This window comes from Balaenoptera ricei, chromosome 18 (assembly GCF_028023285.1).
Source record: "Balaenoptera ricei isolate mBalRic1 chromosome 18, mBalRic1.hap2, whole genome shotgun sequence".
Classification (NCBI taxonomy): domain Eukaryota; kingdom Metazoa; phylum Chordata; class Mammalia; order Artiodactyla; family Balaenopteridae; genus Balaenoptera; species Balaenoptera ricei.
In genome coordinates this window covers 53,892,665-53,919,577 of record NC_082656.1, presented here as the reverse complement: position 1 = coordinate 53,919,577, position 26,913 = coordinate 53,892,665, and the positions used below count along the sequence as shown (strand labels likewise).

Genomic DNA, 26,913 nt, shown 5'->3' with positions numbered 1-26,913 from the left:
AAAGAGGTAGGAATATACAGTTGATACTCATTATTCCTGGCAGTTAACGTTCTATAAAGTTGCCGCAAACACTGAATTAGTAAATACTGAACCAGGACATACAGGATTAGGTTCCTGCAAGTCTCTGGTAACAACATTTTCATCAACTGAGCAATCCATAACCTTGTTTTACATGTGTTTCTGTTTAAAGATACTTAATTTAATACATATTGTCAATTCATTAACATTGAACTCAATGGCCAACAGCACTACAAGTCATGACTGAACAAAACTTATCTAACACACACATTTCCTTCTTAAGGCACATCCCAGCTTAGGAACACTAGACAGCCCTTCAGCACGCTACTTGGGGCATTTTAATGGGCAAAATCGACAAAAAAATGAGGGAAAAAAAGTGGCAATAAATAGACTGTGAAAAGGACACTTGTTTATAGTATGAGAGCTGAAATGGGAAGGTAGAGCTTCACCTTGTTCAAAATCAGGTGAGAACATGCAAATCAGGCAACTAAAATTTTTCACTGCTCTGCATGTGTTTGCGAGTGACTACAAAAACACCATGGGTATTGATTTTGGGGTTACGAATAAATGTTAGCATTTAGGCAAATTCTCAAATATGGGGTCTGTGAATAAAAAGGAAGCTTAGGATGAGAATAAATGAACATAGGCAGGACCGCAGAACAAACCTCATCCAGTTCAGCATCTAAGTCTAAATTCAAGTGCATGTTCGTTTTCCCACTCTGCTCATGTGATATTTTACCAGGTTGGAAAATTTGTGATATACTTGTGGTTTCCAGCACAAGTCCACAAAATAAATAGGTTTCTAGATTTGCTACCTGCTGCTGTGCCATGCATTGACCTATAATTCTTATCTGAGAAGGGAGTTGACATTTACTGAGAATTGAATACATTGCTAGTTGCTTGTCTTTTTGCTAGTTCTTTTTTTTTTTCACTAATAGGACTCTGATTCATTGGGGGTAGGACAGCAATATGCTCAATAAAAAATTTTTAAAAAACCCAAAACACCCCCAGTACCCTTCCAGATAAGGTGATTAAATAAGCAAGGTCTGGTCCATGAGAAGCAAGCAAAATTTGGCTTGGTCTTCAGGGAAAATGGGAAAGATTAGGTTAACATGGACCTGGTTGTCGCTTCATCTGCTCTATCCTGCCTAAAATAAAGATATAGGGGCTGAAGCATCAGTAACAATGTGACTGAATGACCTTGATGTTGAATGACAATCCCTCACCAAGGCTAGTGGAATAGAAAAATATAAAAGCCTAGATTTCTGATTGTATAATGGAGGTTCCATACCAGCCTTGCCTCCAGATTTCCCACTAGGAAGAAATAAAACTTTGAATATTTCTAAGGTTGGTTGGTTTGTTTTTGCAACTCTACTGACTGCTGTCAACCTTCTTTATGCTTCTCTTATTGTTTAATAATGTCATTTCCAAGCTTTCTGATTAATGGTATTCTTTCAAAGCTTCTATACTTTCCTCTGTTTCTCAGTTTTTTCTTTGATCCACTTGCTAAGAATTGCACTCACAGTGGCTCCTATTCATTTGGGAAAGCATTTTTGGTTTCCCAAGCTCTTGAGATTACAAAACAAACAAACAGAACAAAAATAATGACTTGTTTTTCCTCCTCTGGTGGAGGCCAAAACCACTCAGGTAATTTCCTGCCCGCATCCACCACCAATTTGTGCTCTGGTATTGGAAGGACGTTTTTCATCTAACGTTGTTTTTAACATGTTGTACACAGATATTTTCATTTGCTATCCTAGTTGCTCTGTCTGTTTTAATGAAAGAGCTGGAGTAGATTAAAATGTGATAGCCTCTCTCATGATCTTTTCTCTCCCAGAAATTTAATCTGCATTCTATCTAATATAGCATACTCCCACAAGCAGGTGTTGTCTATATATTCCTTTATCTCTCATTCAGAAAACCTTTCGAGGTAAGTATTATTGCTAGTCACATTTTCAGATGACAAAATGAAAGCCCAGAGAGGTTAAGTAATTTGCCGAAAGTCACCAAGATAGAAATGGATGTTACCTACATTTGAATTTGGCTCTGTTTAGTCCATTCCTAAGTGCTAGGTAAACCCTTTAAAAATGAATCTGAAAGCACTATTCACAACTGTGCCCTTGCAGAGGGATGCTACACCTGGCCTCAAGAAGGTCATAGAGAACCTCATGATTTTGATGCTTAACTCATGGGTCAAAATACATGTTAAAATAGACAACTAAAAGTTTCTAGCTGGAAAAAACGTAGTAAAATTTAAAAGAGAAACACAAGTATTTTTGCTAGTAAAAGTCTAGGCAGATTCTAGTCAGGACGTTTGTCCCCATGCACATTCCCCATGCACCACTGCAAACGTAAGTATCTTTGAGATAAAGAGAACACAGTACCCAATCTAATAGTAATCATAACTGCTTGACAGCACACATCAGCATTTTGTTACAAAGTTAACCATTCTAGTTCCTTTACTTCTCTACATAGGACTTTTAAAAGCAAAAATGCTTGTATCGCTCCTTTAAACTTTTCCCAGATCCCTTTCCATTATCTGTGCTCTCCTGAAAGAGTTACATTTCTATTGACACTTGCGTGTATAACCTTTTTTCTTTTCCCCAGTTTCCCTTGGATGTTATTTTCTTTTCCCTATTGTTTTCCTTGGATATTATTTTCCCCTTTGAACAATGAGGACAGCGAGACATAGGGTATTGAGTTAGAGAGAAGAGGAGGTAAGATGGTATGTACCATGTGCCCATTCCTGCCACAAGTGATTTCCATTTAACATCTAAGTTTATCCTTGCATGGCTGTTTCCTCCACATCACTACAGTCTCAGCCCAAATGTTATCTCTTTAGATAAATTTTCCATTATCCCTATAGTTAAATCCACAAGTCCTCTCCCTATCTTCCTACCTCTTAATCAAGGCTCTCTTATTTTCCTTGTAGCACTTTTTCATTCTTTGAAATTCTTACTTAGTTATTACTTTCTATGTTTATTTTCTCTTTTCTCACATTAGAAAGCAAGCTTGTAGAACAGGGATTGGGTCTGTCTTTTAAATCACAAGACCCTGGCTCCTAGACATTGCTGGATAAATAATATTTGCTCACACACCATTGTAAAGCAATTATACTCTAATAAAGATGTTTAAAAAAATAAATAAATAAAAATAAACAATACAATCAAAAGGCAAAAAAAAAAAATGTATGTGGTTAGGAAAGAAGGTGAGGGCACTCTTATACGACGGTCTTGACTTTCTCAGAAACATAGTAGGTGCAGACTTTGGTATGAGATAAGGCTGCCTTGAAATAAATGTCACAACGGGCTTCATCATTATAACAGGTTAGATGTAAGCTCTCTGAGGGCAGTCTTCCATGGCACGTTCCTGAATGTCTCCACTGCTAATTGTTGTACCTGGAATATAGTAAATACGTAGAAAATGTTTGTTGATGATACGAATATATGGTTAGAAAAAGAAAAAAAATAATATTTGCTCAATAAATATTAAATAGATAAATGATTAGATAAATAAAAGAACAAGGAATTCTGTGCAGCTAGAGACCAGGATCTCAACAGAAGCAAAATGTTTATGAGGATAAAAACTTGAACAAGGGAAGAAAGAAGACTGGTAAGAAAAACTTAGAAAATATGGATGGAACCATATTTCCTTCATTCCTTCCAAGGCAATGTACAATGGATTGTGAAGTTAAAGTAAATAGGCCTACAACTAGATTAAATAAGCAAATAGTCTGTCTTACATTTTCTATAGGGTGACCTCTGCTATTTTCTTCCTTCTCAAGATTACTAAACAATTACTAAATTAATAAGGAGATTATTCTATTGAGACTAACTTTCTGGATAAAGCCAATCACATGCCAAATAATAATTATGAAAATCCTAAGGCAAAGCTCATTGCTACCTCATTTACTGTCTGATAGGCATAATTTAGCTGATGAACATTTGTTTGCTCAACTCATATTGACTTAGGTTAATTCTTTCACAGTGAGATTTGGATATAGTAAATTTATGCATTATCTAGTAATTATTGTTATGAGAGGGTCCACATTAATATGTTAAATTTTGCTTTAAGATGTGCTAATTAAGCTTATTGTGTGGCAGACTCAGACCTTACATTTTGAGTTTGTCAGTATTTCTTTCTTGAAATGTCTGGGATATTTTTGTTATTCAACTGTGCTGGTTTAAAAAATAAGGATATCTGCTACAATATGAAGGACACTTTACTCTATCAATTTAGGTTATAGCTCTATTTATCTGGTGCAAGCAAGGGAATAGGAATTATTATATTTTCAATATCTAAATAATCAATTGGGTGTTCACAAACTTAAGTGCTATGATTTCTTTAGGAGACAACTGAAAATAACGTATCTGTTTTATTTGATAATCTTGATGTGGCCCATACTAAACCATACCCTATAAAAACTTTAATGTATATGATTCTAAAATTAATCATTCCCATATTACTTTTATAATCTAGGCATTAGAAATTCCCTTTCCAGTCACATAATGAACTAGCTTATTTAGACAAAGTACCCTACTGAAAACAATTATAAATGTTTTGTGAAATATGTTTTTAAAATATTTTTTAAAGTATTGAAGAAATGACCACAGAGGAAGGAAATATGAATGAAAGTGGGAACACAAATAGGCAAGCAGAGTTTTGTGACTGCTTTTGTGCTGAGGGCACGCTGCCAAAACTTGAACTTAGGAACTTGAACTTAGGTTTTGGTGGTGTTTTGAGCATGAAGGTAAACTTCTAACATTTGACACTGAGCAGAGCTGGCCAGGATGCAGTGTGGGAGACTTCATCACTAAGAAGTTGTAAGCACTAGAAACTTCTCCGATGGACACACAGCCCAAATTTCCATCTCCTGGTTTAAAAACAACTGCTCAAGCTGTGAACTTAAAAGGAAGCAAAGCATTTTTTTGTGGGAAACAGCAGAAACAATAGATACAGAAATAGACCCAAAAGACTTCAAGTACTGGAAGTATCAAAAAAAGATAAAGCAAATATTCTTTCTACATTCAAAAACTAAAAGCAAGCAAGGAACATATATCTATAAGAAAATGTTATAGATTTAAAACAATGGAAACTCTAGAAATGAAAACTGTAACTAATATTGAAAACAAAATGGTTAAATGTATTAGCCATTTTGAAATACCTAAAAAGAAAATTCACGAGTTGGAAAGGTAGGGCAAAAGAAACTACCTAGAATGCCACATGGTGAGGCCAAGTGATACAAATCAAAGATATAGAATATAATCATAGTGTTGGAAGGATGAATAACTCCAAATATTGGAGAAGCCCAATGAACCCCCAAAAATTCCTTTAGAAGAAAAATTATTCCAGATGCAAGGGTTTAGATGCAAGAAGGAATACAAATCAAAGAAAACAGTACATGTTGGTTTTGTCTTGCTGAACTTTTGTTGTATGAAAGAATAATAATTACATCTCAAGGGATTAAAATGAGAGAGAAATAAACTATCAAACAATGTCCTATAAGTTAGGAAGTGAATAAATGAATTGTTTTAAGTTAGGACCTCAAGAGGCATATGTCAAAGAAGATTAGATGTGCAAGGGATTGACTAGACTGCCTGAAGGGTAAAGGGAGGAGAGCTGAGAAAGGGACCACAATACAGGTCTCCCACATGTGTAAAGAGAAGAGGAGGAGGGAACATTGGGTAGAAAGAGGATCGAGCTGCAGCATAGATTGGATAATATTTCATCCAGACCAGTGGAGAGTTCTCCAGTAAAAGTTGTCACTCAGAGGAAACTTGCATTGGGCAGGAACATCCGACACTCTAGTCCTCATTCTGGGGAAAGCATGACAGCAGCTCAGGGGAAGCATGGCCGCACCATCCTCATGGTGGAGGATCCAGAGAGGCTGAGTGTCAACTGTTCTCCCCCCAGCAGAAGATCTGAGAAACATATTTCTATGCCTGCCACGTGGAGTTAAATTTTCTAGTATCTTTGTATTTTGGAGGAAGAAGAAGAAAGATAAAAATATTGATGAGTGTAGATTTTAGTAGGTTAAGTATGCACATTGTAATTTCCAGAGTATTCACTAAAGTAATAAAAACAGGTATATTACTTCCAAACCAACAGAGGAGAGATGACGATGGAAACACAATTTCAGAAGAAGGCAAGAATAGGGAAAGGGGACAAACAAAATAAGACAGATTCGTAAGTAGAAACTGTAAAATAATATGTTATATATTTTAAAAATCACTTTTAGATTACCTGTAATGGACTACATGCTCTAGTTAAAAACAGTGGCTGTCAAAATTCATCTTAAAAACCAATCGGTATACTTTATGAGACGCAGTTAGTCTCTACACTAGATTCTACTTCTCTTGAAATTATTATTCCTTTCACAGATATTTTTTAGCGTTTTCTTGCTCTGAGAATGAACACAGAAATGCCTAAATTTCACAGGGAAAAAGCCAACTTAGAATTTGAAATTTATAGAAAGACACATGCAGAACACTAGCGATTTCTCTTCAATAAATTTGGGTTGGTAGGGAAAGGCCAAATACCCTGAAATTTCATGATAAAACAATAATTACTGTTTGAACTGTTTTTATTTCTGAAAATAAGTTGAGATAACTTATAACTCTAGACTTATTTTATTAGATCATTAAAATCAAAACAGAAAGTTAAAAAATTGTATTTGGAGACAATGGGTATAGTAAAACCAAATCATTAAGTTATGTCATTATGATGAGTAATAGGAACCTGAACAAGCAACAAAAGGAAATGCAAAGGATTATATACATTCTTCTTTTTCCAATAAAAGGGCGATGACCTTTCTTTAGGAGTGACAGACTTTCAAAATGATTTTTTTTGCATGAATAATGAATGCACATTCAAGAAATACAAATAATCTGATGGAATGTGTCATAGCTGTTTATTAAAAGAGGAAGAAATAATCTTACACATTTTTCTTAACAGGGTAATGGGTTTTTTAAGATGCACTCGAGCAGAAGTTAATGTATATTTTCATCAGCCCAATTCCATTTTGTGGCACAGCGAGGAAGGTTTAATGAATGAACTCCACAAGCAAACTTTGTCACCTTATAAGCACATCTTCAATTTTAACTCTGATCTCTGTGTTCAGTTCCCAAATGTTTAACACTCAGCTTCAAACCAAGATTTCTTTCTGATTTTTCTCTAGGAAGGCTTTCCTCACTGCTGTAGCCAGGCATTACCCACCCCGGGCTGGCAGCTGACACACTGATGCCTGTGTTAGTAACTGAACTTGGCACTCTTCCCATCAATAAAGCCAAACACCCAGGGGAGTTAATAGCTATTTATACATTCTTATTAACAAGATGCAGGTTTATAAACCTTCTTTCATTGTGAAGCTCTAAATGCATATGCTCTTCTATTAAGAAAAGTGTATATACAGATGTATGTACAAATTTTGACTGTGCAGCATTTTTCGTTCATATCGTATTTCCTGTTGTCCATATATCACGGGCAACTTTTTTGAGAGATATCCTAGGAACTTCCATACAATGTTTTTTATTCCCTTTGACCAGTTGTTGCTGTGCTTCTTTAGACAGGTGATGAAGCCAGACAGCATTATTCTTTGTTTCCTCCTCCTCGCCCACTCCAGACGTTCCCTCTACAGATCTCAGCAAAACAAAGACAGCTTTAAAAATATTACTGATTTTTTTTTTCTTTTAGTGAGATGAAAAATTCTGAGTCTTTCATGATATAAAATTTTAGAAAAAGTAATTTATTGACCCCTTCGTAATGATGCTGTTTCTACATTATTCTTTTTTAAAAGGAGAAAAGACTCTCAAGTGACACTTGGTGATGTTCTGACAGCTAATGAGGGAGATGTCATCATGATTCTGAAGACTTTCCATGTCACCGAGGCTGTTCTAGGATTCTGACTGATATTTTGTTTTTAAGGCTCCCTTTCATTAAAAAGTACAACTTGTTTTTGTACAATATTAAAATTCCATTGGTTGTCCAAAGAGATAGTTGAGAGTTGTCTAATCCATCCTTCTAGACGGGTCATAAGACCCTTTTAGTCCTTTTAGAGAGCATTGAACAGTATAGCATCCAACCATGAATCAGACATTTGCCATGGTGAAACTTAAAAGAATAGGGCTATTTTAATGTGGAATTACAAAGAGACAAGGCTTATTGATTTAAGTTAAGTGAGATACTTTACACAAAGTGGTTAGCACAAAGTTTGTTCATAGGAGTAATAAGCACTTGCTGTTTGACCTTTGGTTGGGAGATTCATTTTCCTCCATGGTTTGATAATGGAGTGGGTATACACTACCACTTACCTATCTGCTCTTGAAGCCTATTTCTTAAGGTTTGTGAGTATTGCTGATGTTGTTGTTCTTCCTAAATGCAACCCACAAGATATTTTCCACCAACCTTGACCATTCCTCCACCAACCCATTGCTTCAGGTGGTGGGGACAAGACCCAAGGGCAAGTGGACCTTTTGCAGGACCAGGTGGAACCTCTGATTCCTCTGCGCACAGCTCTATAATTAGTTCCTCCCAACACACTGGAGAGGTGGCTCTGAAATTTTGACAATGTAATCTGAAACCTGACTTGACTTTAGAATTACAAATACCAATTATGAAAGACAGACAAAAATGATATAAAGCATGCAGCCCCATCTTAGTCAGGTGATTTTGACTTACGCATCTTGCACTGTCTTTTTATGTTTGAGTTTTTGTCCGCTGAATAATCTACACACTTTTCACAGAACTATTATTTAATTTGGGAGCATCAGTAAGAGTTTTCTTGAACATATTTATCTCAGTTCTTGACTTAAAGCTCACCCTGCCCATCAGAGCTTCTTTTTGTGACATACCTGAGAATTCTGAAGAAATATCAGTCATGCTTGTGCCTTGAGAAGAATTTCTTCATTCACCTACCAATACTGACTGTTCTTTATGGTTTGAGAGATAATTTATGTTGAATGGTTTTTATTTTTAAAACTTATATTGCATAATTCTATACTTTGTTCTTTAAGTCTTAAAGTTGTCTCAGCTAACACATTTTCAAGACTTTTTTTAATTAGTTGTGTTTCTGACAAATAAACAATAGCAACCATAATGAGAGTAATGCCACCTTCACAAACGTAGTTTCATGCCCTTTTCATACCACTTTTATTAATCAACTTACAATGACATTTTAACTGAGTGTTCTTAATGGCTAATATTAATTTCATAACCCCTTTTAAAAATTTCTTTCTTAAATAATTGTTTTTACACATAAGAAACTTTGTCAGTCCTTTACTTCCTTTCCAGGTTGATACTTAAATAATTTAGAGAACTGTGAAATAGTCTGTTCTTTGTCTCTGGATTGACCGAAGATTTATGTGACTGTGGATTGTGTATATATCAATTGCAGTTTCATCCTTTGCCTTTGTGGATTTTGTTTGAGATAGTTCAGCAAGTGTGGATAGACATATTTGAGCTCAGTAATACTTTGTCTTCCTTAAGTGATCAATTTCAGTTAAATTATTGCTGCTTTAAAAGATGGCCTCAGGCTATTTAGTGTTTTCAATGACTGATTGTGAAGAAACATTGAGGGCTTTTTCAGCCTGTCACATATCAACCTGACATTTTCTGCCTTACTCTGCAGCTTCTGATATTCCTTCAAAACCACTCAGAAAAAAAATAATTGAGAAAGTTCTTAAGTTTTTAGAATCATACTTCTTTGCCTTCCATTTAATTTTTATTTTGTTTTAAAAGGCCTAACAACTACTCTTGGGTTCAGTTAAGAAACCTGATATCCATTCAGCCTTATTAGTAACTAACTATTTGTTTTCTTATTTTATGTTACACCATCTTCATGAGCAATGACCATGGCTAATTCATTCTTGGTACCACTAAAGGTCTAGCACAATGTCTGTCAAGTAACAGGTAACCAAATAAGTATTTCTTGGTGTCCCCGACTATTGTTGTGTGTATTAACTGTGCAAGCTTCTTCATAAGCAGGAGTGCCCATGGTAGAGTTTCTAGTGTCCTAATTAAGCTCAAGTTAGATGGCTGTTTTTGCAACTGCTACAAAATGGTGACCCAAAAGATATATATGGGACTTTTGCTCTTTCCTGAAGAATAAAATACAAAATTTAGCAACTTTGGGTACATGAAAAGAGTACAAAAGATAGATGAGAAAGATGGAGGTGACTCAGTGAGACTTACTGCTACTCCACATTCCCACGCTAACATGATGGGTTGCTTTTTAAACCAGTTGTGTTCACTAAAGTGTCTGGAGACTATAAGCCCAGGTAGTTCTGGGACCCAGATAGTAAAATATCACCTTGTATTTAAAAAGAGCGATCCACTCTCTTTCTCCCCACATACTATGGGATGCGTAGCAGGCAATGGTAACAATCTTCCCCAAGGAAGCAGTGACAAGGCATCTTAACTGGTAGGGCAGAGTCAGAGAACAAGGTTAGATTTGTTCTTAAGTACATTGTCCCAGGACACTGTGGATATCCGAAACATTACTGAGACAATTTTGAGGATAGAGTCTAAATTATTGTTGGGAGAAAGAAGCCATTAGAGACTGATATTGAAGACTTAGGGAATTTGGATCAAAACAGGATGAGATTACAGAGTAATTCAAAGCTACCACTGCTGTTTCCTGAATCAGTCTCCAAAGTGGCTGAGAAAGACAGTCCAATATTACCAGGAAAATAGAGTCATACAGTGTTTGTGTACTTAATATAAAACATCCAATATTTAGTATTTCTTCCAATAAGGAATTCTTAGAGGTTACATTGTAAAATGCCCCCCCCCCACACACACACACAGACAAATACATCCATGAACATATTTTAAGTTTCTCAGATGTAACAGAATACAAAAATGGGAAAAAAGTTCATATATGATTATTGTTTAGAGACTTTTTTAAAATGGACTTGAAAAAGAATTAAAAATAATTAAATTCATCAAAGAAAGGACAAGTTGAGAATTCCCAGAAGAATAATTTATCTGGTATGTAAGCCATATTAATTGCATGTGCTCTGAATAAACTAGCATGATTCAGAAGGACTAAGGAAATCTAAAGGCGTTAGACTAACTAGACTTTGAAATTTGGTGGGTTTTATATATTTATTATGTAAAACCAACCAAGTCTGGAACAACAGAAAATCATCTTTGTGCTGTTTGTATCATAGATGTTTTCAATAATTGAAAACTTATTTTTGAATACCAACTTCGTGCCTGAATTTTTTTTTTTCTCGTGGACTTAAGGTAACAACAGAGAGCAAAACAGACAAATATCCTTGCCTACCTGACATTTACATTCTGGCAGAGTAGCAGAAAATAAATGACAAACAATAAAACTAAAATCAGTGTAAACTATATATCTTTTAAAAGGCAACAAAGGCTATGGAGAAAAAAATGAGAGCAGGGTAAGGGGATCAAGTTTACCAGGTAGCCTCACCGAGGTGTTGTTTGAGCAAAGAATCAAAGAAACAGAGTTTGGTGCATTAAATTCAAATAGCTGAAAGTAAACTCCAAAGAAAATACATAGTATGCTTATACCAGAAGTTCCCCATATTCCAAACTGCAATTCATATGCTACTATGATGAAAATAGCAGAGCTTAAAAAGCAAAGTAAATGCTTTCCATCATCCATCCCTCCTGGGTCTTTTATGCAATAATGCCTGTTTGGCAGTGTGCAAAGAAAACGGTTTCACATTGCTACGAATGCCCTCTCATTTCTCCTGGACAACATCTGCTAACCCAAAGGGTACACCAAAAAATAAGAACTAACACTAAATTTTTCAGTTGGGCCTTAGTCAAGAATGCAGGAGTTGGGATGATTATACAAGCAGAAACAAAATAATCTCCCTTTCAAAGAATAAAGATCATTAAATCTTAAATTCACAAGCTCAGGTGATAAGGATATCATTCCCCATTACTATGAAGTTAAAGAAAAATCCTCTTCTACCACTAAAGAAAAGAAAAACAAAATAAAATTTCAGTGGGTCAGCTTGCCAGGTTAAATAAATGCAGAAGACTGTATATTTATTGAGGAATTTGTGCAGGTCTGAATTCCATTTACTTCCCTCCCTGTTTTCTCATCTGAAGTCCAGAAATCACATGATCGATGATCAAGGCTATTAGATAGTGTTTGTTTATTCAGTGAAATATGACAAAGGCAGTCATACAGGGAGAAGGTTTAGTTTCTAATGTCCCTTATCAGATAAGTCTAGTCCTTTTCCTGCCTTACTTTTCCATTCACATTATGCTTTCAGTCATGATTCTTTAGAAGGACCTTGTTGGGTGCACAAAGGCATATCCTCATCCAACTGAGTACTTCATGGACAAGTTCCCAGGTCTGTATGAGCAGAGGCAATAATGTTGAAATGGCTCCACAATATATTAGCTGTCAAACTGTAAGTCAAAATACCCACATGAAGATAACAATGTGTCCTTATATAGACTGATGAATCATGTTCTGTGTCAGCAGAGAGATTTTCAAAGATGTCTATGTCCAAAGTCACTGTAAGAGATTCAGCACTTTTGAAAGAGCAGAATCCTTTTTGATAAAGGTGAAAATTGAACTGCCTCATGAATCAGTGGTCATGGGAGCTGTCCCCTCATTCTCTGGCCATCCCACTGTAGGTGCTGAAAGCCCTGAGCTCAGCTAATAGCTCATTGTTTCATTGACACGCAATGTCTACATCATACCAGGATACCATGGCTTATATTGGAGGTGCAGTTTCCCACGATTAAGCTAGATGTATAGAGTGAGTCAGAGATAGACCTTGAGGGCCTGTATCTGTCTATACATTTTTTTCTAGGGTCCTGATTTTGGAAAAATCCTCCAAATCCAGAAGACTCCTAGGGAGTTGCAGCAATCCCAGGACCCCTACTCTAGTCATTTAGAATATTTTCTTTACCTTATTCACTTGTCCCAATCTATAGCAGTTCAGAGTTCCCCAAAGCATCCTTAACTGATACCAAACATATAATGTAAGATTACTGTTTCACTAGGTGGTCAGGCTGTGCCACAATATAGACTATAACATGAGTGAGGCCAGGGTCAAAAGGTAGGGAAGTCCCACCCAGGGAAGACACCCTGGGTGGGACTTACCTACCAGGTCAAGGTCTCTGAGAACAGAAAACATGTACAGTGGGCTGAAGTAGCCCAGCATTTACTCATAGCCAGAGGAGAGAAAGTATACAGAATCAGTCCCTTGCAACACAGTGGTGCCCCATGGCTAATGGATCCATTCTGCAGCCCAGACAGGCAACATGGCCCCATGAATCCCACTTAGTGCTACAGTACCAGGACTCTTGTGGGGTCTGAACACAGAAAGTTGGTAGCATGCCTGATGGTCACTGAGACATGCATAACTAAGCCGTTTCAAGAATAGTTTACATATACCTAATACAGAGGAAACACCCACTGCCCGTGCTCTGACTCTCTTCATGCTATGCGATTTGTGAGTTTACCAGCACTTCCTGTACAAAGCACAAGGTTCTTCTTGGGAACACAGGGGAGGTGTCGGGCTGTGATTGGACCCTCCCTTCACAATTTTGATCAAATTTATTGTTTTTAATCTTCTGCTACTTTTTTCTCTCTAAACTTCAAGAGACAGAAGAGCAGGAAATAACCACAGGTCTATCAGAATTTCTGAACGCCAAGCATTGACTCTTGGCAAGGTAGGCCAAATGCTAAATATAGTACTGGGCAAAAGTAAGCACTCGATAAATGTAAAGCTGTCATTTTTTATTATATAATTTTTGATAAAGAAAAAAGCAAATACAGAGATGGTAGTCATCTCTATTGCAATCTCAGTAGGCTGATACCTTGCCTTTCAAAGGAGTTTGGATTACTATATTAAGAGAATTGGAGTTACCTGTGTAGACCTTCGTTATAATACACTGCATCAGAACAAGTTATTTGTCTCATTTTATTTCTGATGCTGCACATAACTAAGAGGATTCCAAACGTTTATTTTTCTCTCATTTAAGATTTTATTATGAATAATTTCACATATACACAAAACTAGAGAAAACTGCGATGAATCTCCAGGTACCCATTACCCTGCTTCTACAACTATTAACTCACATCCAGTCTTGTTTCATGTATATCTCCATCTATTCTTTGAGATACAAATTATTTTAAAGCAAATATTATCATCATATAATTTTATCGTAAATATTTCAATATGTATCTCATGGTGATAAATACCCACAATATTATTATCACACCTAAAAATAAATAAATTTAAAAACTAAGTAATTCTGATTATGGAAGAATAAAGGGACTGGCAAATCGTTTTTGGAAAAAAAGCAAGGAAAAACCCGTATAAAATTGAATAAGTTGTCAAAAACAATAATTTCAAGCTGTGGGAATAAATGAAATGCAAACAACAAATTGAGAAGCATTCATTCTTTAATAACTGCTAGGGCTTCACATAAGAACAGCAGGAGCATGTGTTCTTGCCTGCAGCTGCTCTCATCTCTTCCTAGTGTTGATTTGTGAGAACTGTAGCTTTCCAGTGTGGGTCTGGCCGTGAAAAGTAACAAATTTGCTGCCAGAGAGAAGGGGCTATATTTGGAGCCCAGACTTTGACAACTAAATATGATGAACTTGTTAGGAAATGAATGGGAAAAATTCACAGTTGCGCAACTTTGCTAGTTGCAGTTGTGGTCTCAAGATATCCTGAAAATGAGGGAGAAATGGAAGTGCTGAGATAAGCTCTTCATACATCCCTGGCAGATTGAAAAACTACACACATACGTGGAGGAGATCCTGGAAAGGTCGGGGAAAAATAAAACCAAGACAGACTTAAAAACTGGTGAAAATTTTAATGTACTCACCAGACTCCACACAGATTGATCTACAAGGAGTGGAAGGCTCATGAGTGCAAGGTGTTGAAATGTAAACTCTGCCCAAATCATTGACCACTTTGTTATTCAGACAGAAGGTTGAGCTATAGGATATCAGTCTTGAAAATATAAATTATTTTTCAAAATTGTGTAGAGACATCAAGCAGCCAAACACTGCAAGAGAGACAAATGCCAAAGATTAAGTCTAGAAGGAAGGAAGGGAGGGAGGGAGAGGAGGAGAGGGAGAGAGGGAGGAAGGAAGGTAAAAAAGAAGAAAGGGGAAATATCAAACCTCAGAAAAAATAAAAACAAGACCAAGGATTAATATAAAGTATTATGTAAAGTGTCCAGTGTTTCATCAAACATTATCAGACACACCAAGGGGCAGGAGAGAAAGCAGACAATATACATACTGACTCTGCATGGACCTAAAGTTGTATTTAGTAAAGACTCCAAAGCAGCCATTTAAAATATGTTTAGAGAATTAAAGGAAACTATGGTGACAATGGCTTAACAAGTAGAGAATCAATAAAGATAAACTATAAAAAGAACCAAATAGAAATTTTAGAGTTGAAAAGCACAATAACGGAAATGAAAATTCAACAGATGGTCTCAACAGTAGTTTTAAGATGCCAGAAAAAAAAATCAATAAACTTGAAGAGAGAAAAAAACACTAAAGAAAAAATGAACAGAATCTCACAATCCTATGGGATATGGTCAAACAAACCAACGTATGGATGGTGGAAGTCCCAGGCAGACAGAAAAGAGAGAAAAGAGTGAAAACAATGTCCAAAAACTTCCCAAGTTTGATGAAAAATATTATTATTTACATCCAAAATCTTAACAAAATTCCAAGTAGGATAAATACAAAGAGATCTGCACCTAAACTCATCATAATCTATCTGCTTAAAGCCAAAAAGTAAAATATTGAACACAGAAAGAAAAAAATGATTCATCATGTACAGGAGAGTAGATATCATTCATTTTTTTTAAGTGGAGAACTCTATAAAGGTAAAATATTCCTTATCATCTATTTGGTTACCCTGTGGGATAATTCTTACAGGCAGGATAAATGCTTGAGTAATTGCCTCTGCCACTACCATTTTTTTATAAAACAATTTCCAAAATAATGAGTTGTTGCCCTAGCATTCTCCAGTGAGAATTTTCCTTTTTCCTTTTTGTCAACTCCACTTTTGATTTTTTCAAGAGTGAGTAATATAGTTTTTAATTCTTTTAAATTTTTATGAGCCTCAAAAATGATGTCTGATTTTCATTACATCTTTTAATTAGTTTTCGATTATGTATAAAAGATTACTAGTTTTTGTTTGATGATTTCTAACCTGCGGTTTTATTTTTAAATCTCATATCATTATAGTAATTTTACCATTGATTATTTTGGGTTTCCCAATATTGAACAAATCTTTGGAAAATTGAGATAGTTCTACCTCATCCTTTCCAATTTTAATGCAGTTAATTTCTTTTTCTTGTCAATTGCATTTGCTGATACCTTCAATACAATATTAAATAGTGTGGATGTTATGGGTGTATTTTCTTCTTCATCCTGACTTTAACAGGAAAGTCACTTTTGAGATACATTGTTGGTTTTGACATATATACACACACATACAAATATGAATAAATAAATACATGTAATATATGTGTATATATATGTATGCAATATGTGTGTATATTTGGGTGTATGTGGAGAGAGAGAGAGAAAGATAGAGAATGAGATATAGACAGACAAGAAAGACAGAGACGAAGAGAGCAAATAAAATCCATCAGTTCCTCCTTTAATGAATGTTTTCAACAGAAAGGGGAATTGACTTTTAAAAAATCTCTCAGAATGTATGGCAATATATAATGATTTTTCTCCTTAGACCTAAAACAATGAGTAGTTAGTATTAATGAATTGCCTTATGTAGCATCTCCCTTGCAATTGTGGAATAAAAACCCACAATTTTTCAAATGGATCATTTAGTCCTGTTTGCTATTTTTTTAATTTAATATTTTTGCATTGATGCTCATATGTGAGTTTGGGTTGTATTACTTTTCATCTTTTTTGTTGAAATCTCTTTCAGGGTGTTTCTTCATAAAAGAAAATAGGAAGTTTTCTTCATTTCTGTATTCTGGAATAGTTTAAGTAGCATTAGGATTATCTGATCTTTAAAGGTTCAGTAAAATTTCTATTTCTTCTGTAGCAATTAGTCTGTTTAGAATCTCTGTCTCTACTAGAGCTAAATTTAACAGGTTGTATTTTTGTAGAAAAGTATTAATTCATCTACACTTTCACATTTATTTGCATAGTTGTTTATTTAATTTTACTAACAATTCACATATTATGCTGATTTTTTTAAAGTTTGACTTTATTTTCTAAAATATGAAAAAATGTATGAAAAATATTTAAAAGATATTTATATATTATGTTGCCTTTTTTAGGTTTATGACTATTTTCTAACTTATTAAATTCTGTTTTTCTTTAATGATTCCTAAAGTATACTTTCTTTTGGCTTACTATGTTTTTCTTTTTAGGTTTTTGAGTTGGAATTAATCAAAATTTTTATTTGTAACTTATTTATTAATTGATATATAGATATATATATTTTTTGGCCGTGCCATGCGGCATGCAGGATCTTAGTTCCCCAGCCAGGACTCAAACCCGTGCCCCATGAAGTGGAAGCACAGAGTCAACCACTGAACCGCCAGGGAAGTCCCAACTGATATATTTTCATTTTTTTTGATATAGGTATTAAATGTTATGCAATTTCTCAGATAACTATTTAAGCTATATTCCAGAGAGTCTGATATTTTTCCACTATTGTTTTCAAGTATTTTGGCATTTTGGTTTTGAATTTTGTGTTTTATACAATAATTGTTCAATAGCATGTTTCAAATTTTTGGTGTGAAAAGGGCTCTTTTGTTTCTTGATATTAATTATGTTCATATTCTTTCAATTCTTTGGAATTTATTAAGGCTTTATTTGTGGACAAAGGAAAGGTCAATATTTGCAAGTATTCCATGTGCTTTTAAAAAGGTATAGTTTCTATTTTTGAGGTTCATAATTTTATAAATTTCTATGTAATATATTTTTAAAATCTTCTGTCTACTCACTAATATTTTCCATTTGATTGTCTTGTATTGAGAGAGGTGTATAATGTTCGTTTCCTTGCATCTGTTTTCTGCTTTAATGTATATTGTTGCTCTAAGTTACATAAATATTAATAATTCTTAAATATATCATTTTCAGTAGCTTATTTGTTTCTTTTAATGCCTTTAGGTCTGAAACCTACTTTGTCAGATACCAAGATTGACATCCTCTGTTTCCTTTTTATTTCCTTTGGTCTCTTATATCTGTGTCTATACTTTCATTTTTAACCATTTTGAGTCTCTTTGTTTTAGATATGTCCCTTGTTTACAGTGCAGTGTTACATTTGTTTGTTATCCTATTTGAAGTATTTTTCTTAATAGTTTAATAAAATCAATTTAAATTTATTGATATTATCAAAATTTTTGACCTCTAGAGTATTTTATGTATACACATACAAACATATATATATATTTATATATATAGATACTCACACAAACATGTATATGTACTTTAATACACACACCCATATGTATAAAAATATATGTTTGTAATACACACATATATATTTGCATTTTAGTCTGTTTACCTATATATTACCATTGGTTCTCTTTTATAAGCTCTTGTGTTTTTTTTTCTTCTTCTGTACAATATTTTTATTAGTTAGTAATGTTTTCTTTCCTCAACCTTCCTTCTTTGAAATAATATATTTTAAAATCCTAATTGGTAAAATTGTTCTTTCCATACATTCTCTTCATTCCACAGATTGTTCTACTGTATCTACGTTTTACATGGTACTATTATCTGTAATACTTTTTCCCTTATAGCCATCATTTGATCTTGCCACATGTATATAATACTGATATCCCTCCAGTCGTTTTGGTTTTGTGAAATTCTTGCTCAGATATACTAGGAAGTGCTCATTGGAACAATATTCTCTATCTTTCTTTATGTTCGTAACAGTTTCTTAGGAGCCTTTGAACTTGAAGAACATTTTGTCTGGCTATCAAATCTTATTTTCTTTGAGTATCTTAAATATGTCATTCCACTATCCTCTGGAGTAAAGTGTTATTGTCAAAAAATAATGTCAACCCGATAGTCTTTTCTTACAACTAACTTTAGAGTAGACGCTGGATGTCTTTTAAGAAGCAGGTGCACCCATCCCCTGGTGCTATGAATGTTGGCTACTAAAAACTCACAACTGTTATTTTCTCCAGAAGATTGCTCTTAGCTGATGGGGACCATCTTGCTGGAAGGTCACATACTTCTTGGGGAATGGCCAATAGCTCCTGACTGTCTGATGTGGGGCACGAAAGACTGGGCCTCTTGCCTGAAGGTAGAGGCAGCTCTGCTGTGCACACACCCGTCTCAGTACCCTTCCTCTTGCACACCTTGGACTAGACCAAGGCGAGGCTTGCCCTGAGACCACATCCTCTCTCAGATTGGTCTCCTTTCCTCCCCTGCTCCCCTCACTCCCTCATAGATTTTGTTTCTTCTAAAGAACACGTTCGCAATAAAATCACATGCATAGAAATCTCTGTCTTAGGCTCTGTTTCCAGGTAACCTGCCCTTTTCAAATCTTCTTTTCTTTATTTGCCTTAGAGTTGAGTTTTGTTTCTAGCTTATGTTATTCCTTCATTGCTTGTATTATTATTATTTTTGGAACTTGCTTTTAATGCTTTATAAATTATTAGATTACTGTTTTCACTGGCTAATGGGTATTCTTTCTGGATTGCCTTCATTTCCATAGTATGGCTATTCTGCTTCTTAGATTCTTTTTTCCGAATGTAATTTTGTATGGGATTCAACAGCAATATTTGCCTTTTTTCCTTTTTAGGTGACTTTTTTTTTTTTTTTTTTGGTAATTTTAGGAGGAAAATGAACTAGAATAGTTTTCCTAGCTTCATAGCTCTTAATATTTATCTTCTGATATAATCACAGGTAATAACATTATGACTCTATAACTTCTGAATTATTCTGGCTTCTTCCCTCCCAGTTTTAGGTAAAACCTCTTGTTTTTCCCTGATATTCCTTGGTTCTATTTTTTTTTTAATAATAATCTTTTTAATTTATTTATTTAATATTTATTTTTGGCTGTGTTGGGTCTTCGTTTCTGTGCGAGGGCTTTCTCTAGTTGCGGCAAGCGGGGGCCACTCTTCATCGCGGTGCGCGGGCCTCTCATTATCGCGGCCTCTCTTGTTGCGGAGCACAGGCTCCAGACGCGCAGGCTCAGTAGTTGTGGCTCACGGGCCCAGTTGCTCCGCGGCATGTGGGATCTTCCCAGACCAGGGCTCGAACCCGTGTCCCCTGCATTAGCAGGCAGATTCTCAACCACTGCGCCACCAGGGAAGCCCCCCTTGGTTCTATTATTTTGCAATTTCTCCAGAGTAGGAATTATTCTGTTAGCAGTTTCTTTCCATGGGACTCTATCCTAAAAGAGAACTTGAGTTAGTTTTCTGTGTTTCAGGGGCCCAGGTAACTTCAGTGCCATTTGACCTCTTTTTTTGATGTGGGCCATTTTTTAAAAATTTATTTATTTATTTATTTATGGCTGTGTTGGGTCTTCGTTTCTGTGCGAGGGCTTTCTCTAGTTGTGGCAAGCGGGGGCCACTCTTCATCACGGTGCTTGGGCCTCTCACCATCGCGGCCTCTCTTGTTGCGGAGCACAGGTTCCAGACGCGCAGGCTCAGTAGTTGTGGCTCACGGGCCCAGTTGCTCCGCGGCATGTGGGATCTTCCCAGACCACGGCTCGAACCCGTGTCCCCTGCATTGGCAGGCAGATTCTCAACCACTGCGCCACCAGTGAAGCCCCATTTGACCTCTTATGGGTCCTTATAATCAGCTGTGAACTGATGATTGTCCACCTCCCTCTCAGTTTCTGTTACTCTTCTCTGATTGGCTCACTGAGGTTTCCAGTGCTTAGTTTTTTCTTCAGTTTCAGAGAGGTTGTAGTTATGTTGCCTTTTCTTTGACTCTTCCTGTTCATTTTCTGATTCCTTGTGAGTTTTGCTTCTGTCAATGGTTTATTTCAGTCCAATCGAATTTGGGGTTTGCTGTCATACATTTTGCCTAACTTTGTTGTACATGTTGACTCTAGGTTTCAGTTTTTGCTGTTCTAATGGTTGTCTGTTTTTAGGTACAATTTATGTAGATTTAAAAACTATGCCACCGCTACTACCATCTTTCCAGATTGCTACAGATTTATTAGTAAGTGTTTAAGTTTAAGCAGGTAAAAAACAATCACAACAAAAGATAACACAAAACAAACTCCAGACTTCTGGTAGACTGAGTTAACAATTTGGATTGCCAATTTGTAGCTCATTAATTAGCTCTGCAGGACTGAAATAGATTTACGCACTGCTTGGTTTGCGCTCGGTAAGGATAGGAGATTTTCAGACCATTTTATGAACTAATGCTCAGTGCCCTTCACTTTGGGTAGATTTTCTTTCTAAACTTTATAGCATGCAAAATTCACACTTCAGGCATGAAAAGGAGGCTGGCATTGCAGGTAGTAGAAAAAAAATGCATACAACTCAAGTTCATTTGAATGTGACTTAATTTGTCTAATATCCAAAAGTCTTGGCTTCCTTCCCGGCCTTCTAACCACTCTCCTACATTTCCTACATTCAGTTTATTCAGTAGGTTTCTAAGAAGCTTCTTAAAATTTTGTTTGACTGTGTGTCCCTTGAAAAGTTACAAAGTGGGAGCAAGTGTTAGCCTAGGTAAGGTGAATTTTCTAAAATGTATTGTTATAATCCTATTATTTTGTGAAGGAAAAACTTAGAATCATACTTATTGAGGTTCAGATACTCATATTGTCTGGGTTAGACTCAGATTTGAGTTTAAAAGCACTTTCAATAAGAACTCAAATTGTTTTAATGGCAAGTTAATAATTTCTTACTCTCTAATGAGACAAAATCCTTAAGCTAATAAAAATTAAAATTAAACCCCTCTCTGCAGACTGGGTGTTCAGAGGAAATAAACTACTACCTGGATTATGGGAATCTCGGGATTAAAAGGCCAATGGGAAGCGGGCCCCGAATATTCAGATGCAGTCTAGTGGCATGCTATCCAAGTCATTTGCACATGTCGTCTAGCCTTTTTCTTTGAATGACGCCTTGAGACCCAATCCTGTTCCTCCGACTCCTTTCTAGTCCCCTTACATACCATACGACAGGGGGCTGCAAACTTTTATTTTAAGGACCATAGAGTATGTATTTTAGGCTTTGCGGGGCCCAAGTCTCTGTTACATTCACTCAACTCTGCTATTATACGGAGAAAGCAGCCCTACACAAAACAAAAAAGAATGGCTCGGTTGTGTTCCAATTAAACCCTCTTTACAAAAAAAGGCAGCAGGCCAGATATGGTCTGCAGGGCAGTTTGTCAACTCCTGCTCTAGAACAAGATCATATTGGAGGGTAAGGCCTAGCCAAGTCTTCACACAAAAGGAACATTTAATACAAACCCCATTATCGACAACTTCCATTTAAGAGGAGAAATGCCATTCACTTCAGAGTAACCTGCTTTGGGACCAGATATGGGGGAATGGGATTGAGGGGCGTCAATGGGATTGGGAAGAAGCTATTTCTGTAGTCTACTTTCTTGTGTACTATATATATTTTTTTTAATTTTTGAATTTTATTTTATTTATTTTTTTATACAGCAGGCTCTTATTAGTCATCAATTTTATACACATCAGTGTATACATGTCAATCCCACTCGCCCAATTCAGCACACCTTGTGTACTATATATTTTTAAAAGTTCTTTCCTTTATTTATATTTTTGTGCTATGAAATGAAATTACATGGACATAGAGAGAAATATGAAGATTCCTCCAACTAGCCAACAAATAACAAATCCTATATATGAATACCAAGGGAAATTGCTTGAAGTACACTCTGTGATGGAGATATAAAGTGAACAAGACTCAGGATCATTTTTGGTAATTTTTATGCATGAGACGCTCAAGACGTCTTGTGAATTCAATCCATGTGATGGGGAAATGCAGTCCTGGAAAATAGATTTTGATTCTGTAGCACCTGGTTAAGGAAATAAAAGAGGTAATTGAAGAAGATCAATTTTAAAACAATTATATTTTACTCAGATTGAGATAAAACATCTAATTATTAAGTATGGGAATAGCCCACTTTGTTTGGTTTGTGTATCCCCATTTTACATTTGGGTATATCTATTATAATGAATAAGAACTATTTCTCCTCACGTATTCTTTATTTATATAAAACAAACATATGATAGAAAGAAATCTAATTAACAGAAAATATGGTAGCACTTGTTGGGACATGTATCAGTCTGCTAGGGCTACCATAACAAAATAACACAGTCTGGGATGCTTAAACTGCAGGAAATTTATTTTCTCAAAGTTCTAGAGATTAGAAGTCAAAGATCAAGGTGTTGGCAGGTTTGGTTTCTCCTAAGGCCTCGCTCCTTGGCTTACAGAAGCCTGCCTTCTCTAGGTGTCCTCATATGGACTTTTCTGCATGTGCTCACACCCCTGGTGTCTCTCTTCTTATAAGGATGCCAGTCCTATCAGATTAGGGCCCCACCCTTATTACAGCATTTAATCTTAATTCTGTCTTTAAAGACCCTACCTTCAAATACATTTCCACTGGGGGTTAAGACTTTAACATATGAATGATCAGGGAACACAATTCAGTCCATAACAGCAAATGCTGCCAAAATTTTAATTGTTGGACCAAAAGCCTAACATTATTGAAATGGTAATTGGAGTTGCAGGTTATATAGACAGGTAGGGAAATATTTCTCTATGAATGACCACTAATAAGCAAGGAGCTTTGCAAATAATTTCATGTTAACATTTTTCAAATTGGTTATCTTGAATAATAAAGTGTTGTTTTCATAAAATAACATGTTAATTCCAGTACACAGTCCCCAAAAGAGCCATCATTGCATAAAACCAAAAACAAGGCAGAAGATTTTAAGCTTATAATTAACAGTTGGAAATTTAAACAGGGTAATATATGAAGTCTGTGCAAAATTTTTATGATTGAGTTTTGAAAAATACTGTATTATCCCTGTTCAAACTGATGTTGCAATTTTTTCCTCTAGGAACAGACAGCCTTTCAGGCTAGATAAATTGGTTACCAATTTCTACTTGATAATCCTCAGTTCCAACCACTGACTCTCTCTTCTGCCTTTGTGGTAGGGAATGGCATTCTTCTGCAACACAAAGCAGACAGTGAACATTATGTGCTGATGTAGGGATTGGTCAAGACAACACGCAATAGCTCTCAGGAGCAAAGGGCATTATTGGTCAAGTTCTATGACAAAGCCAACTTTGCATAATTCCTGTAAGAGTCAAAGATATGTGATCTTATTTGCATGAAGTCTATAAAAATTTTATACACATCTAATTATTGCTTAAAATATATCTTCATTCCACTTAAAGCATCAAGAAATCTGAATATAAGTTGTATAATATTCTGATGAAGAAAAAACATTGTGAAATATTTCAGAAATCTTTCTTCTGAAGTTTTTTTTCTTTTCTAAATCTTAAAAAATTTAGATTTAGAAAGGGAAGTCAGAAAGTATAATTCCTACTCTGGCCTGCCACAGATTGTTTTGAAATATTCACCATTTTTCTAAGATGATGAACAGTACAGAATTATTTCATTTTTAAAGAAAAATACATAGTCTATTTTGAAGTTCCTCAGAAAGAATTTTCCTAATACTTGTACTTAACATGTGCTAAATTTTTTTTCGAGAAATAATAATTTCCAATTTGGAAACCAAATTCAACAAGCCATTTAATTCATCAGCCACCTGTGTATCTGAAATATTCATTTGATTCTACTTCCAATATTTCAACACTATCTGAACATTTTTAGACAGTCTCCAGTGTCTGTTAACAATCAATCAAACCTATTTTTATAAGCCACATAGTTTTCTCAATATATTTGTCTGGTTTATAGTGTATTGAAATGCTGCAATCTCTTTGCAGAAGGCTGGTACTGTTGTTCAAAGAATTATTAATATTCACAGAGTTTTGGAGTTCCACTTGCTGACAGAACATCCTCCAAATTAACAGTAAATGGTGATCATGACAGTACATATAAAAAGGCCTTCTCTCTCTCTCTTCCTAAACTTTGAAAAAACTATTAAACATTCCACCCATGCTATCAGCACGATTATATTTCTGCCTGCTCAATTATGTTAAAATGAACTCTGATTTGCTGCAGGTAAATTTTTATCACTCTGTTTAGATTGGTCTCAGTCATCTTTCCAATATAATGAAAATCAAAATGCTCCCTTATTTAAGAGAATCTTTGATGCCCTTTGAGAACATTTTACACTAATTGATAGCCATACCACTTTTGCTCCATTGTTTGTTGATTGACATCTAATGGAAACAATGCTTTCACACATTCTGAATTACGTTATTATTTTTCTGCCTATGGAACTGTTCAAATCAATCTGTGAGCTCATATATAAAAACATCTCTTTCTTACCTTTCTGATTTTCAACAACTAAAAAAAATCTCTTTTCTTTACAAATGAACCAGACTCATCATACTCTTTTAACAGTAAATACTATTCCCCAACAAATAAATATTTTTAACTCTGAATTTCAGGTTTCTTCCATTTCCTTCAATATGTTTTTGTGAGAAGATCATTTATCTGCAACAGTTCCATTACAAAATCCGTTTTGACTCCAAAAGCAATCACTTCAAGTATATATTACTTTTTCATGTGTTCTAATTTTCTAGGAATTCTTTTTTTATTAGAAGCTTCTGATTTTGTTTCCAAGTAATTATAGCTGCCTAGAAAATACATCACAGTTACAAATAAGCTAGACAAAAAGTGTAAATATTAAGGGACAGAGGAAAGCAAACAAAGTGTTTCTGAGACATATAATGTTGAAATGAATAAACAGGTTTACTTGGATGGGATGGTGCAATTAAAATATCATTACTAATTGTGTTATTGTTCATTAGTTTTGTTTGTTGTGATTTCATTTTCTATTTTGATGCAGAAAAATTCGTCTATTTTGTGCTGCCACAGAACAAATAAAATCATTGCTATGTTTCACAATTTATGTAACTATTAATTTGTGACATGTATATATTTTTCCCTGTGTAGAAAAAAAACAGAAGCAAATGTTGGGGCTATGGAGAAGAACACAGTTATAATTTTGAATGTCATTTCATCATTCCTTTGGTGATGAGGCATGCAGCCATGTACTAGAGCCCCCAGGACTTCTGTGTTGTGGCTTGAGGTTAGCTGCCTTTCTAAGTCTTCAGTATCTCCCAGATCCTCACTGGTATTGTCTGTTTCCAAATAGTCAGTTGCTACATTCAGTTTTATTATCTGCCAAGTCCTTCACACTGGGCTTAAATTCCACCATTAATCTGAAAGAGGCAACACCCAAGGATAACCACCACAACCTTATCAAAATAGGAAAGGAAAATTCTAGTGCTCTACCCAGCTTTACAATCTTATCCTTGCTATTGTATGTCTTGTTCCCATGGTTTAAAATACAACAAAATAACATTTTCTTTATTGATTTAGATCCCCAGTGAAATATCCCCTTACTATCCCAAAGCTTGATTCAAAAGACTTCAAATAATAGACTATAGACTTTTGCTTTAAATCTGGTTTAACAGGGACCAGATTTACCCACGCACCTGAAATAGCGAAAATACAAACAAAACAAATAACGCGTTGGTCTTCAAGACACTGAATATCACTAACAGGGAAGGTTAAGAATTCCTTAAATATGGGAAACAAATTTGATGAGCCGTACGTACAATTGCATCCAGTTTACTGCCTGGAAAGAGTTTTCAGGCCGTGATGCAAGGAGGGGAAATTCGGACAAAGTCCAGTGGACACCCTGAACTGAAAAGATGGAGCTGGGAGTCCAAGGAGACTAAGGCAGATAGAGTTGTCAGGGCAGAGCACTGCACAGGAGAGGGCAACACACAGAAATTTTT

General features: G+C 35.4%; 2 long non-coding RNA genes across 2 annotated transcripts in view; one reads left to right on the top strand and one right to left on the bottom strand.

Moving 5' to 3' along the window:
• LOC132352556 (uncharacterized) overlaps positions 1–26,913 on the top strand; it is a 103,973-nt gene that overhangs the window by 29,805 nt on the left and 47,255 nt on the right. The gene's annotated exons all lie outside the window — the stretch shown is intronic.
• LOC132352555 (uncharacterized) overlaps positions 24,101–26,913 on the bottom strand; it is a 305,390-nt gene continuing 302,577 nt past the window's right edge. Inside the window, exon 3 of the long non-coding RNA XR_009498774.1 lies at positions 24,101–24,143. This is a non-coding gene — a long non-coding RNA (uncharacterized LOC132352555). The remainder of the gene's footprint in view (positions 24,144–26,913) is intronic.